The sequence below is a fragment of the Parasteatoda tepidariorum genome, chromosome 2 (genome assembly GCF_982258835.1).
Source record: "Parasteatoda tepidariorum strain Cologne lab strain chromosome 2, Ptep-v5.0, whole genome shotgun sequence".
NCBI classification, from domain to species: domain Eukaryota; kingdom Metazoa; phylum Arthropoda; class Arachnida; order Araneae; family Theridiidae; genus Parasteatoda; species Parasteatoda tepidariorum.
The window spans coordinates 132,685,010-132,698,411 of NC_141756.1; the positions used below are offsets into that span (position 1 = coordinate 132,685,010).

A 13,402-nucleotide genomic window follows, 5' to 3' on the forward strand; every position below is an offset into this window, starting at 1 on the left:
CATTGTGTCTATGAAATCGATGTATTGGTCGCAGTAATGACTGTATTTAATAATTATTGCCTTTATTCATTTACTGGTGTCTTCTAATCTTGTGTTGTATTGTTTTTAGAGGTGTTTGATAAGACATCTATTTCTGCAGAATCTTTTATCTTTTTTGAAGGAGAATTTATTCCCTAGATTGATGACATTGAAGCTAACTTTGAATGTGCACTTTGGTTAAGTGATGCTGATTACGTGAGTGCTCTACGGATTGTATGTATAACTTTCTTTTTTAAAACTGTTAATAATATAATTAAAAATTTTGAAAAATAGTGATCAAAGCTCTATATCTAATGTATCTTTCAGTTCACAAATTTTTGTGAGAGGGAATAATTACCCCCAAAATAATTCTTTTCTTAAAGACAAACACTCTGTTTTTATAGTTACTTTTGCTTAAATTTCAATGGAGGACCCATTAGCTTTTCCAAACTTTCTTCCACCAAATGTTACTCAATTAGAAAGTAATGCAAGAATTTCAATACCCAAAGGCTCTATGATTGAGACTTTCAATGTTCTATGTTCATTAACGAAATAATTTTGCAGAAACTTTCTTGTCAAATTCTTGTTTCTTAATCAATTTGTTTCCTGTTAAAAAAAAAATTTGCGACTGAAAGTCATGTGACATTTAATTTATTTGCAGTACTCCACTCCCTAATTTTAGAATCACTTGTTTCAGTTGAATTTTTTTTCTGTGCCATTTAATTTAGTTAAGAAAATCTCTGAGCAGTATAATAAAAAGTTTTTAAAGTCACGTATTAATATGTCTGAAGATATGCATTGCATTTTTCTTCCTTTTTAAAAATTTCAAATTGGTCATATAGTTATTAAATTTAATTTAATTGTTATTTTCTAAAGAAAAACTTATCTTGATCATAAAAAACTTATCTTGTCATATCAAATCATATCACAATCAAAACTTATCACAAAACTAATCACATAAAAATTATAATTTCCTACAGCCATGTACTCTTTTGTCTGAAAACTAAATTATCTTTGCCTTTTTTAAAAAAAATTTCACAATATTTAAAGAACAACTAATCTTAATATTTACTTCATTTATTCATTTCTTTTTTTTTCGGGGGGGGGGGGGGGGTTCTCAAACTCATTTAAGTAATTTTGAAAAATTAGCAGAAAATTCCTTTTTTCCATTTTCGTAAGTTAGCATAACTAGTATACGGTCTACCTTCAATATGAATTTTCTTGAATTAGTTTAATCAGAAAGCTAAATCATTTATATTTCTTTAAATGTAGAGAGATTTTTAGCTTATCAAATAGAAGGATTATTTTGTTCTGACCTCCCATCACCATAACATTGCATTAGTCACATGTCAGCTGATAACAGAAGGAAACTCATTTTATTTCTACCAATCTATCTTCTTTGTAATTTCTCTATATATTTAAAAACAACTCATCTGTTCATGTAAGTTACTAATAACCAGAGTTAGTCTTATTCCTTCAATTTATGAATTATACGATGTGCTTTGCATTCACATTGTTTTCAAATTACACATCATGATTTTTATTCTAGGAAATTTAGGAATTCATTGTGATTTGTATTTACATTATCCACATTGCATTTCATTTTGACATGAATTACAAATAGCACATATCATGCTTGAGAAGTTATGAATCAGTGATATAGCTGATTATAGAAAACCATAATAAAGATTAAATTGGTTTTCAATGAAATCTTTCAACAATTATAGAGTATGTCATATAATTTGAGTCAAGATAACTGATTTTTTGTTATAATCAAGCATCTCCTTTTGTAACTGTTTTTATTAACCTCAATGTGAAAATAAATGAACTCCCTTTTTTTAAATATTTTCCTAGATTTAAAAAAAGTAATTAGATTTAGTTGGTTAATATATATACATTACCCTAAAATAATGGTAGAAACACTTTCAATTTTTGACATTTTTTAAAATTTCTCAGTAAATGCTTAGAAAATTATTTATTCAATTTAGAGGTGTTTAGTTCATGTGATTTTTCTTACTTAGCAATAAAGGTTAATGCTTTCAGAGATTTGAGGGACCAACAATAAATTACACCCTATGACACCCTATGACAGATAATCAAGAAATAAGCTTGTAACTTGTATAAATTACTTTGATTGTTATTTGAAATAGCAACACAAATTTTCGTAAACTTAGCTTAAATATTTCTGGAAATATGGACATTTTTATAAAAAATATATGTTTTTGTTTTACATTATTATTTTTAGAATTATTCGATAAAAATAAGCAAAATTTTTGGAACATTTTAAAATTAATTACAAAATTATAGTTTTAAAATTTGAAATAAATTAGGCAGAAACTGCATGAAATATGAGTATTTAAAGTAATTTTATTTATACTGTGCAAGTGCAGAAAAAATGTAAAAAATTTTTTTAATAATTTTGTAGGGAATCGTATTTAGCTACTATGGGAAAGAGTATTTCAATAACTTAAAAATTTAAAACGTTTTAAGCAATTTTCTAAGTAATTTTTGTACTTTTTAAAAGAAATCTCAAAAAGATTAAGGTTTTTCACAAATTTTATTTTGTAGTCTTGGCTGTTTTTTCCTGTGTCATTTTTAATAAATCTTGTTTCATATTACGAAATTGAAACTTGTAGACAAACCCTTAACGTTTTGAGCTTTCTTTTAAAAAGTACAAAAACTACTTAGATAATTGCTTGAAACTTTTTAAATTTTGGAGATATTCAAATCAGGATATTTTCATTTATTTTGAAACATTTAATCAATATTTAATAAGTTTTTTAAAATATTAAATCAATATTTTTGTAAATAGTCTGAAATATCTCAAAATTTTGTTTAATTGTGTTGAATATTTTTAAAGTTACAGCAAAAAAACATAGGTCAAAGAAATAAGTTTTTTATCTCCTTATATATTTAGCATAATAACCAAAATAATCAATACAAATTAAAAGCTTCTTAATTGATTTACAGGCATAGGGTGTTCAAAAATACTTTTTTTTTGTAATTTATTGTTGGTATCTCAAATTTCTGAAAGCTTTAAATTTTATTGCTAAGTATGAAAAATTTAATGAACAAAAAACTACTGAAGTATATATATATATATATATATATATATATATATATATATTTGTTTCAGAATCGTGACACAATGAATGATTATATGGTGTCTTTGGCATCTAGAAGTCTGATGCTTAATTTATTCTCTGTGAATAATAGGAGGTGGAGAGCACTGCACAAAAATTTTACATCTGCTTTCATTTTTTTTATTATTTTTTTATTTTTACCTTACAGCAAAGGCAGTTGCAAAAATCTCTGAAGCATGCTTTTAGAGGTGAAACTTTATTTTGATAGTTACTTTGTTCCCCTTTTTTTTTCAGGAAAGCAAAATTATAAACCCAAAGTGCTTCCAAAGGCTGTCCCCCTTAATAAAAATATCTTAACTTCATTGTACTTATGTGAGTGGTTGAAGGTTGATTGTCGTTTTGTATTATGAATTTTATTATTTTTGTTTTGATTATATTGCAGTCAATGCTTCCTTGCTTGAAAATATTCATTAAATTTTTGCAAAATAGTTTTTTTTTCCTTGGAAAAACATTTCTAGTTTTATTTTTTCTACTACTGAAACAGATACTATGTCATAGTGCCTCAAATCAAAAGGAACCAAAGCTCATTTCAAAAGCTACTAAATCTTCTGTGCATTATAGTTGATATAAAATTTGTATGGGCATAAATAACATAATTTTTTTTTTAAAGTATCATTATGCTCAAAATCTTTTAAAATATCCTAACAGCTACTATATCTTGAAATTCTGAGAGAAAATATTTCTGGAGTTTTTCATAATAAGGAAGCATTGATCTTTCTGGAAAGCTTTAACTCTTTTAGACTTGGGAATTTTATTCTAGATTCCTAGATCCAGCGAAAATATTCAAAATTTACATTTATATGTTTTTGAAATGGGTATTTATGGTTTTGAAATGTTGGTAACTTTTTAATTTTGATTTTATTAGACAACTTGGATTTTTTGTAGCTTATAAATTAAGTGTATTATATATTCTTTTCATGTTCTTCTCTTAATATGAGACACCTACAAGTTCACTTAGTTCCTTAGCTTTCAAAATTGCAAGTAAAAGATTTAAACGCTGGTATTAACACTTTAATTTCTTTTTTTTTTAGCTTTGTTGGCACTAACGAAGAAGTTAGGAATTATGAAAGTAAAAAAGTTTTTTAGGTAATTAATTATCATTTTATGTTCTAATTTTTTAATTTTGAAACCTTGTAGTGATACAATCTACTAACTAACTAACTAACTCAGTGGCGCGACAGCCCATTAAGAGGGCCAAGGCCGACTGTGCCCATCTCAGTTTTCTTGACCTTGGGCTCTGGGGTGCAGGAGCATATGTTCCGGTCAGGTGGTCAGCCGAACGCGGAACCCCCAGTGTTAGTTCCCAAGCATGCTTGGTACTCATTTTATCGACCCACTGAAGGGATGAAAGGCTGAGTCGGCCTTGCCCGGCCCAAGGATCGAACCAAGGACCTGTGGCACGACAGCGCGAAGCGCTACCGCTCAGCCACCGGGCGTCGATACAATCTACTAATTAAGCTATATTAAGTCAATTATTCTTTGAAACAATTAAATTCTCTTCAATTTGGTTTTTATCGTTATTTATTTAGTTTCACAACATATCAATTATATATTTTTTTTAAAATTGTGAAATATGTTTCGAAGAAATATGCATTAGTTATTTTGACTTGTCTTAAAGGTGAACACATATGATTGCTATTACGTTGTACTTGCATACTTACTATCTTTCTTTTATTCTCTAATGTAGTATATTTGCTTGTTAGACCTTGTAAAATATCGTCTTTTTTGAGGAATTTGTTTTTAATTAGTTTTTTTTTCTCAATTTGATGGACTAGTTATATCTGTCAATACACTCTCAAGAAAATGTTTCACAATTATTAAAAATGATATCTTCTGAAACACAGTTTTTTCTATTTTGGGTTATAAAGGAAGTTCTGTGCAAAAATTGTGAGCACCATTACAAGGGTTGGTTAGTCCCAATGTTTGATTCAGGAGTTGTCTTGTTTTCTGGATTAGGTTCAAAATTTACAAGAAAGCGTAGTCAAGCATTGATAGTTGTAAACCTGAAACTGGATTGACTGCTCAATGCCAGTTATAAAATAAAATATGATATAAAATGATATGATATAATATGATAAATATGATATAAAATAAATTATGTGTTAAGTTAATACTATCTTTATTGGGAGAAGAGGATTGTACCATTCTTTTATTCAATGCTGTACAAATCTCAGAATTCCTTAACACTAAATTTTTCAGCAACAGTTTCATTGGAGATCATGGCTTTTCTTTGATCTTGGCATTGAATATGAATGTCACCATATTTTTGAAATCCATACAATTTTGTAACCATTTTAACGAAAACACTGTAAAAAAAAATTATGTTAAGTTATATTATTCATAAGGTGTTGAAGTAATCATAGTAAAACATTGTTTGCACACATTTTTAGGAATTACTATAAAATAACATAAATTGATTATATGAGAAGACCTCATAGGTTAAAAAGTGATTAATCCATTTTGCTCAAGTAATGTTCTGCAATTTCTAAACAATTAAGTCTTCCTTGCAGAAATATGTTGTAATAAATATATATTTTAGAAAAATCTGCTTTATCTCTAAACTATTATTACTTTTTACAACAGGGTTCACACATAATCAGTTTGTAGCAAAATAATAAATATCTGTTATTAATTTTCAGACTTAATCTGGAACAGAAGCAACTATGCAACTACTTCTAAATTATGTTGACAGGCTAACTACTTATGAGGTAGCATTAGTTTTCTTTTATTTCTACATTTATTCTTAAACTTTTTTCTCATAATGTTTTGTCTCTTAATTTATATATTTCTAAAGAAGTAATGAGTTTCATAAATTTTTAAGTGTCATTTAATGTTTGATTAAAATGAAATTTTATTGTTTTCATTTAGCATTTTTTTCTCTCTGTGGTTTAAAGGCAATTAAACACATGTTTACATTACTTAACAAATTATTTCTACTTTTGTATACTAATATTTATGCTGATGTTATAATATGTTATCATGTCTAGAGCCTAATGCAAGAATAATCAATGTCAATATTTTAAAATTAAATAAACTAAGGATTTAAAATTCTTAAAAAAATTAACGAGCACTACAAAGTTGAATGATATAACTTTTCTTGTCTGACTTTTAAATTTGAATTGTTTTAATGCTCTTATCAATAAAATTTAGCCCTTTTCTACTGAAAGACATTACACTTTGTCAAAATTTAATATTGATATATACTTTGTTTGTTGACTGTTTATCTAACGACGATTATTAGTATGTGTAAGTGTTACAACATCAGAGAAACTGGAAGGGAATATATTCAAAACTTACATTCTGTGCTTGCAAAGAAGAAAAAATAGGATTTGTCACAAGATGTTTGAAGATGGACTAACGACTAAATATAGCAAACATAAAAGATATAGCAAACAAAAGCAATTACTTAAAAAGGGATTTAATTTTTTTTTTGGAAAAAGAGTTAATTAACTCATCATCAGAATTTTATTCATAATTGCTGTTATTTATGCTATAAAATGCAAAATTCTTATCAAATAAAAAACAATTATCTAAACAGTTGCTGATTGTCATGTAATTTGTCAAACTAAAATAGCAATTTTTGTATGTTAAGGAGTTACTATATATTTTTACTTCACTGTTATTGATATGTTTAAGAGGGCTCTAGTTAGATTAGACTATAATATGAACATAATGACTCGGTCCATTGTTAAAGTTTTTTTTCCCAATATAATTTAAAAAGTAATATTACTGATATATTTGCTATAAATCACATAACAGTATTTATTAAAAGAAATGAAATATTAATGTATATTCTCAGTAGTTTTAATTTGCTAAACCAGGTAGTTTTTCAAGTAATAATTGTCTCTTATGTGAACTGAGGAAAAATATAATTTCCAGCTTTATTTTTTCAATTGGTAATTTTTATTTTTACTAAATGTTAAGTATCAATGTACTCACTTATAATAATAGATTAGTACACAATTGTATGTCAACACATTATTTATTACCTTAAACTGTCTGGAATTTATTATTAAAGGGTTGTGCTTGCGTAAAATTTAATATCGTGGAAATTCAGCTTTTTTGTCTTTTGGCTAATCTCATCCCTGTAACACTTAAGAAATTATTTTATTTCACACTTGTTTTTTGAAAATTTTATTCATTTTACAATTGTAATATTTACCATATTTTGAGAGATGCTTTAAAAGAAATGCCTGATATTATTATTTATTGACAATTTTTAACCATTTAAAATGTTCTATTTTTGAAAAAGTTTCTACTGTTAAAAATGCTGCAACTGGCTGTTGCCAAAGTTTCCTAATTTTGCCCTAGACCATCTAGCAACTCCTGAATATTTTATGCGCATGGGCCTCAAGAATTAAAAATTATATTGCCCTGCATATCCTAGGTTTAATAAAATTTTAATTTTGAAGAAAAATTTCATTTAGGTAGAAAATATATGTCTAGGAATGTAAATATTTTAGACTAGATAGTTCAATAAGAATACCATAAACCTAGGATTTACCTGACCGAGGAATAATACCTAGGATTCAATCAGGATACAATAAAATATCAATTAAGGGTGCTTCAAGTTTTCAGCTAAAATTTGCAAGATGCTGCTGTGGGGATGTTAATTATATTTTAATTAATGAATGTGAACATCGTCAAACTTTTAACTTTGTTAAAGTTTTTTTTTTCTCTAGATAATCCTAGGTGGTGCTGTTGCAGCACAACAGCATTTTGATCCCAAGTTTATCAAACAATTCTGATCCCGATGTGGCCTGGAAGCGACCATTCAGTTTTCTTTTTACTCTAATTTGTAAGCGGTAGCAACGCCTTTCACTTATATGGGAGCAGAAGGGAATACTCAGTTATTTTCCTGAGACCACTTCACCTTCCGAGTCTCTGTTACCTCTTTACAAGTAAGTTCCTATTGTGGATCCTTCATAAATTTATAGATTAAATGTTTGTTAATAGTGTGGTATGTATGGTATGCAATATAAAGAAGCAAGTACTTTAATAACATTTGATCTAAAGGTTGGCTCTAAGGAGCTATCTTAATCAAATCATTAAGATAATCTCTACAAGGCCATCTAATTAAGATAGCATCTTAGTAAATAAAGATCCAATCATTAAGTCAAAAAATATTGAAGTGTTTGCTTTCTTAATATTGTTACTTTAGGAATGAAGCTGCAAATATTGGTCTAAGTCCTTTAAAAAAAGTAAAAATTACAAGAAAATTCCTATTGTGGATTGCTTATAAATTTAATGTTTATTAATTTGTTTGTTACAAGTGTGTTATATACAATGTGCAAAATAAAGAAACAAGCACCTTTATAGTCTTTTATGCACTAAGTTGTTATCTTAATAATTCTATTAATTTAGCATCTTAGTACATGAAGATAAAATCATTAGGCCAAAAGATATTGAGGTGTTCATTTTTTTTTTTTTTTTTGCACACTATACTGTTGCTTTTTGTATGAAGCTACTAATGTTAGTCTAAGTTCTTTAGAAGAAGAAAAATTAAGAGTTTAGTTACTGATTCAAAGGACCATCGACTAAAAGATAGCATTTGTCTAAGGAGGCTCTACCAAGCTGTAGGCCAGGGGCCAAGTTAGCCTATCTGCCTTAACAAGTGGCAATCATTTTGTGCTTTCAAGACAAAAAATGCTTCGATTATCCAAATATTTTGATTTCTTAAACTAGGTACAAGCACAATTACTGCAGATAATGAGAACTTAGTGAATTTTTTATTAACATTTAATTAAAAAAAGATTAAATTAAAGCTTTTTCTAATTTCTCTGATGTAATTAATTTTATTTTATAGAATTCTAACTAACTTAAAAGTGATTTTATTTTTATTTCCAGAAATTATTCCTTATCATCTGAAGTAGTTACAGAATGGTTTATTGATAGAGCACAGCAAATTGAAGCAAGATCTGGACTTGTAGATAATGCTCTTCAACTTTTGAAACTTGGAATGCAAAGGAGCATACAAGTAAACATTTTAATACACTCTTATGTTTTTATTATCAATAATGTTTAATTTTTAGGGAAATTTTTCCCTCGTAACTGCCCTCAAAGGTGTGCACAGAAGGGGTGAGGAGTCTACAGCCAAATAATCTACATAGGAGAAGAAGGCTAGCTTCTATAGACACAATATAAACCAGTCTCTTTAGGGTTGGTACAGTGCAGAGGAGAAAACATTTTGGTTTACAACAGTAGGAACTCTTCTAGAAACGGGTTTACACCCGCTTCTACCCTTAACCACTGCTGATTTTTTGAAGTTTTCTCTTTTTATTTTTGGTTTGTTGCTGCATTTTTGCATTTTTTTGATAAGCAGCTGTACTTTTTGTTAAATTATTTCTTTTAAAATTCTGTTATATCATTCATGCTGTTATATCTGCTAGTGCATATCGAAATAGAATAAAATGGTGGTTAGTGGGAGGCACCGTACCTAAACAACAAACGATTCAGGTGACATACACGCTGGCATTTTGCCATCTTAGTAAGTAGGATCTTAGTACATTTGATGCTTTGCTTAATCAGTGTATGTTGCTCTGCCTCGAAGTTGATGTTCTGGTATAGCATACCGTACCGAGCAGTTTCATGCTTTAGTTAGGTATTCGAAGAGCTCTCTTTTCTATTTTGCTACAGCCTCAGACATGTAGCCAAAGGTGGCATCTTCAATTAAGGATATTAAGTCTTTTACTTTTATTGTTACAAAATTGAATTTTTTTAATGGTAAATATTTGGTGTGAGCAAAATATTTTGTGAAAGACAAGAATAAAGCATTGAAATCTGAGAATAAAACATAGGGCAGTTTTACTATCACTAACAAGGGATAATTACGAAAAAGCATTACAATCATGCATGCTTTTATGAAAGATTTACCATACTCATTGAAGCCCAATCATCTTATATTTAGACAATTAAGTGTAAATATTTACTTTAAGTGTGTAACTAGATCAAAAAAGAAATATGTGAAGCCTGAACTTGAGACCTCTCAAATTTTAATGGGATACCTTGATGAAGATTCCATTGAAGAAGGTTGATGTAAATGTGTTAGTTACATACTGATAATATCTTTCGGAGTTATTATTTAGCATATTGTTTAGATTCATCATAATTTGTGCACATGTTAAGCAATATTATTTACATTAGCGTTAATTCTATTCCCATATTTTATTTCTTTAACTTTTATTTTGTGTAGCTTGTGAAAGTAGATTATGAATCGTGTATCATAATTTCTTTCGAGTTAATTTTTTAATTATTTTTTTAATTACAACCTTGTATTTGCTTATGAAGCATAAGTTCTTCAATTGAATGCCAAAAGAGATTACTCAAGGTTGGAGTGTTTCTTGAAATATAATAAAAGCAAGCTTCCTGGGTGGCAGAACCGTTCTAAAGATCATTCATGTCAACATGTTTCTCACTCAAAATGCAGTTAGGAGAGTCTACAAGTCCAATATAGTGAATCTGTAGAAACTTGTGTCCAATCTGAAACATAAAATCCTGATAGCCCTAGGAGGGGTCATATGATATCAGACTCCTGTAAAAAGTTTCTTGTTGTCTTAGAATTTTTTGTTTTGCTAGCAGTTTAATGTTTCTCATGTCTAAGAGAGGTGCCTCTTATTTTATAATTATAGATCAAATGTTACATGATTTAACATTTTTCTTGTTATCTACTTTAAACAACTGATATAAATTTTAGTTATGAAAGCTTGAAGTGTTTTTGAGAAAAAAAATGGTTGTTTTAATACTTCATTGAATGTTGATTTTTAAAGCATCTGAATTGTGGTCACATTTTTGTTCTTAAATTCAGTTTAATATGTAAAATCTTTTTTTTTTTTTTTTTTTTTTTTTTTTTTTTGTATGAAAACATATTAAAATATGTTTTACGTGAATTTCGTGTCACATTATATTTATTACTTTTACATAATATTTAATAGCTTTGTTACTTTTTTATGCTTATAATATATTTTGTTTTTTTAATGTGCCATGTTATTTGTTATTATTTGATATTTTTTCATGATTAAAAAATTTTAGATTTTAAACTTCAAGAGTAACTAAAATATCTTTGTAATTTATCTGCACAAATAAGGCAGAACGGGAAAATCAATTATAAAATTTATCATCAATAATAAAAATTAATGAATATTGGTCTGAAGAAATGAAGTAAAAGTCAAGGAAATTTTTTTTCTGGGTGTTTGTAACGAGATTGAAGTAAAACCATGTTGATTTTCAGCAGTAAAACTAAAAAAAACACAAGTGGGCGACCTTTGTGCTAAAATACAAACTAAGGCAAACAATGTTAAAGAACACAAAAATATTTTTGTGCTCTTTAACGTTGTTTGCCTTAGTTAGTAAAACTATAGTTTACTTTATTTTTATATTTATTTTTAATGGTTTATATGCTATGTATTTTTTTAATTTTAGACATCAAAAGAAAACTTCATTGCTCATTTGTATTCATGGTTAGTACCTTACTTCAATTAGTGTGAAAAATATAGTTCAGGATCTGCAAAACCTCTCCTCAAAAATTACATTCTCTATATGTCAAGTAATGATTTCAGTTACTGCAAGCTGTTTATAGAAAGTTTAAAATCAGAGGTAATTTTTGTTTTTAATATTTCTTTTAATGATTATTACTGGTTCATTGAACTTGATGTATTTATGTTTATTTTAAAACTGTTCATGCTACTGTGCAGGTTTCAAGATAACTCTTCCAGACTAAAAGTCTGGAGCAGTCTGCTGCTATGGTAACATGTGAGAGCACATTTCCAATGGGGTGCAGTGGGGAAACATAGGTGTCAATTCTGTGCCAAGATCAAATTAACAATATCCATCCCACACCCCTCTTGGAAGTGACTTTCTCTTGTAGCCATAATACCATCCACATTGTGAAACTTGACTGGAGAAATTCTCCTGAGATCTGTACAATAGTAATGAAGTGAATATTTTTTTTAATTCTATATCTGGTGTTGAATAGCAGGTCCAATTCTGAGTTTATGACTTTCAATTTTCAACTCCGTTATTTTTATTTTTTTTTGTTGTAATTTTAAAACTAATTCAGAAGATAAGGGTTTGGATCAAGAATTTGGACAAATTAGCTTTCGTGGAGGACTTCTTGATGCAACTAACCCATGTTTGCATTGCACGGAGAGGAAATGATTGGTCTACCATCACTGTGGATAGTTAATGTTTGTACCGTAGTTGGTGCATACTAGAAGCAGTACTCGTATTAAATTTCTGATTCTGAGATTCAAGGCTGGGTTACCTCATTAGGAAGCGAGTGATCTATTATCTGAGCCACCACCATTTTGAAAACATTATTTTACATTACATTTGTCTTAAAGTAATAAATATAATTCTCAGTTAACCATGATCTTGATTATTCAAATGAGTAGTTATTAGGGATGACCTTAAAGATGAGGAATGTAGGATAAAGAACCCACTTTTTATTTTTACCCATTGGCAAAGTGGGTGTTGTTTTGGGTTTGATAGCGTGCGCACCTTATTTGGACGTCATCACATTTTTCAACTGTGTTCAAGAGTAATAGTGAACATGTTGCTATGGCGACTGCTGATGTTTTTTACAATTGTTTTTTTCCCTTTAAATTTGAAATGCATTAAGTTGGTGAGTTTAATTTTGAGATATGGGACCAGAGAGATTCCATAAATACTTCTTGAGTTGTGAATAAAAGAGAATTTCATAATTCGAATGATGTTTTTGTTTTTATTATTTTAATTAAGAATCAGAAATTCTAACCTACAGTTCAAAGTGGATCGTTTTCAATACTAATTCAGGTGAGTATAAAACATAAAGAGGGTCCCAAACTGATGGAACGATTCCAAAGGTTAGAGTTGAAGCTAGAAAAAAAATGATGCCAACACCATTTTGCCAATTTGTGACCTGTGATCAGGTTTCGGCGATCGCAATTTTTTTTTCATGGGGAACTTTTTCAAACCGATCAGAGTGGATTTTTAATTGTCTCTCACCAACCAAAACTGACTTGTTTCAATGTGTTTAAAAATTGTTATGAAAAAGTTATACACATTTTTTTTTTTTTTTTTTTTTGCATTGGCTACTTCTTCTGCATCTCGAATAAATGTTTGCTCTAGAAAATATAAATTACTTTCAAATTTGTATTCTTTTCTTTTTAAATTAATTAAATTATTATTGTCCTAATGCATAAAAAATGTTGTATTTTGTGTAATTCATTTTTTAAAATTTTTTATACAATTACATCCTTTGGTAT

General features: G+C 28.3%; 1 long non-coding RNA gene across 11 annotated transcripts in view; it reads left to right on the forward strand.

The window, feature by feature from the left end:
• The window catches only part of LOC147816245 (uncharacterized), a 34,736-nt gene that overhangs the window by 5,422 nt on the left and 15,912 nt on the right, over positions 1–13,402 (forward strand). For 6 of the 11 annotated variants that reach the window (XR_015431923.1, XR_015431924.1, XR_015431930.1 and 3 more), the window contains 6 exons: positions 110–252; positions 4,193–4,247; positions 5,801–5,869; positions 7,844–8,062; positions 9,009–9,138; positions 11,580–11,753. This is a non-coding gene — a long non-coding RNA (uncharacterized LOC147816245). Of the gene's footprint in view, positions 1–109; positions 253–3,154; positions 3,350–4,192; positions 4,248–5,800; positions 5,870–7,827; positions 8,063–9,008; positions 9,139–11,579; positions 11,754–13,402 lie in introns of all 11 variants that reach the window. The other 5 variants (XR_015431929.1, XR_015431927.1, XR_015431928.1 and 2 more) reach the window with 5 other exon arrangements.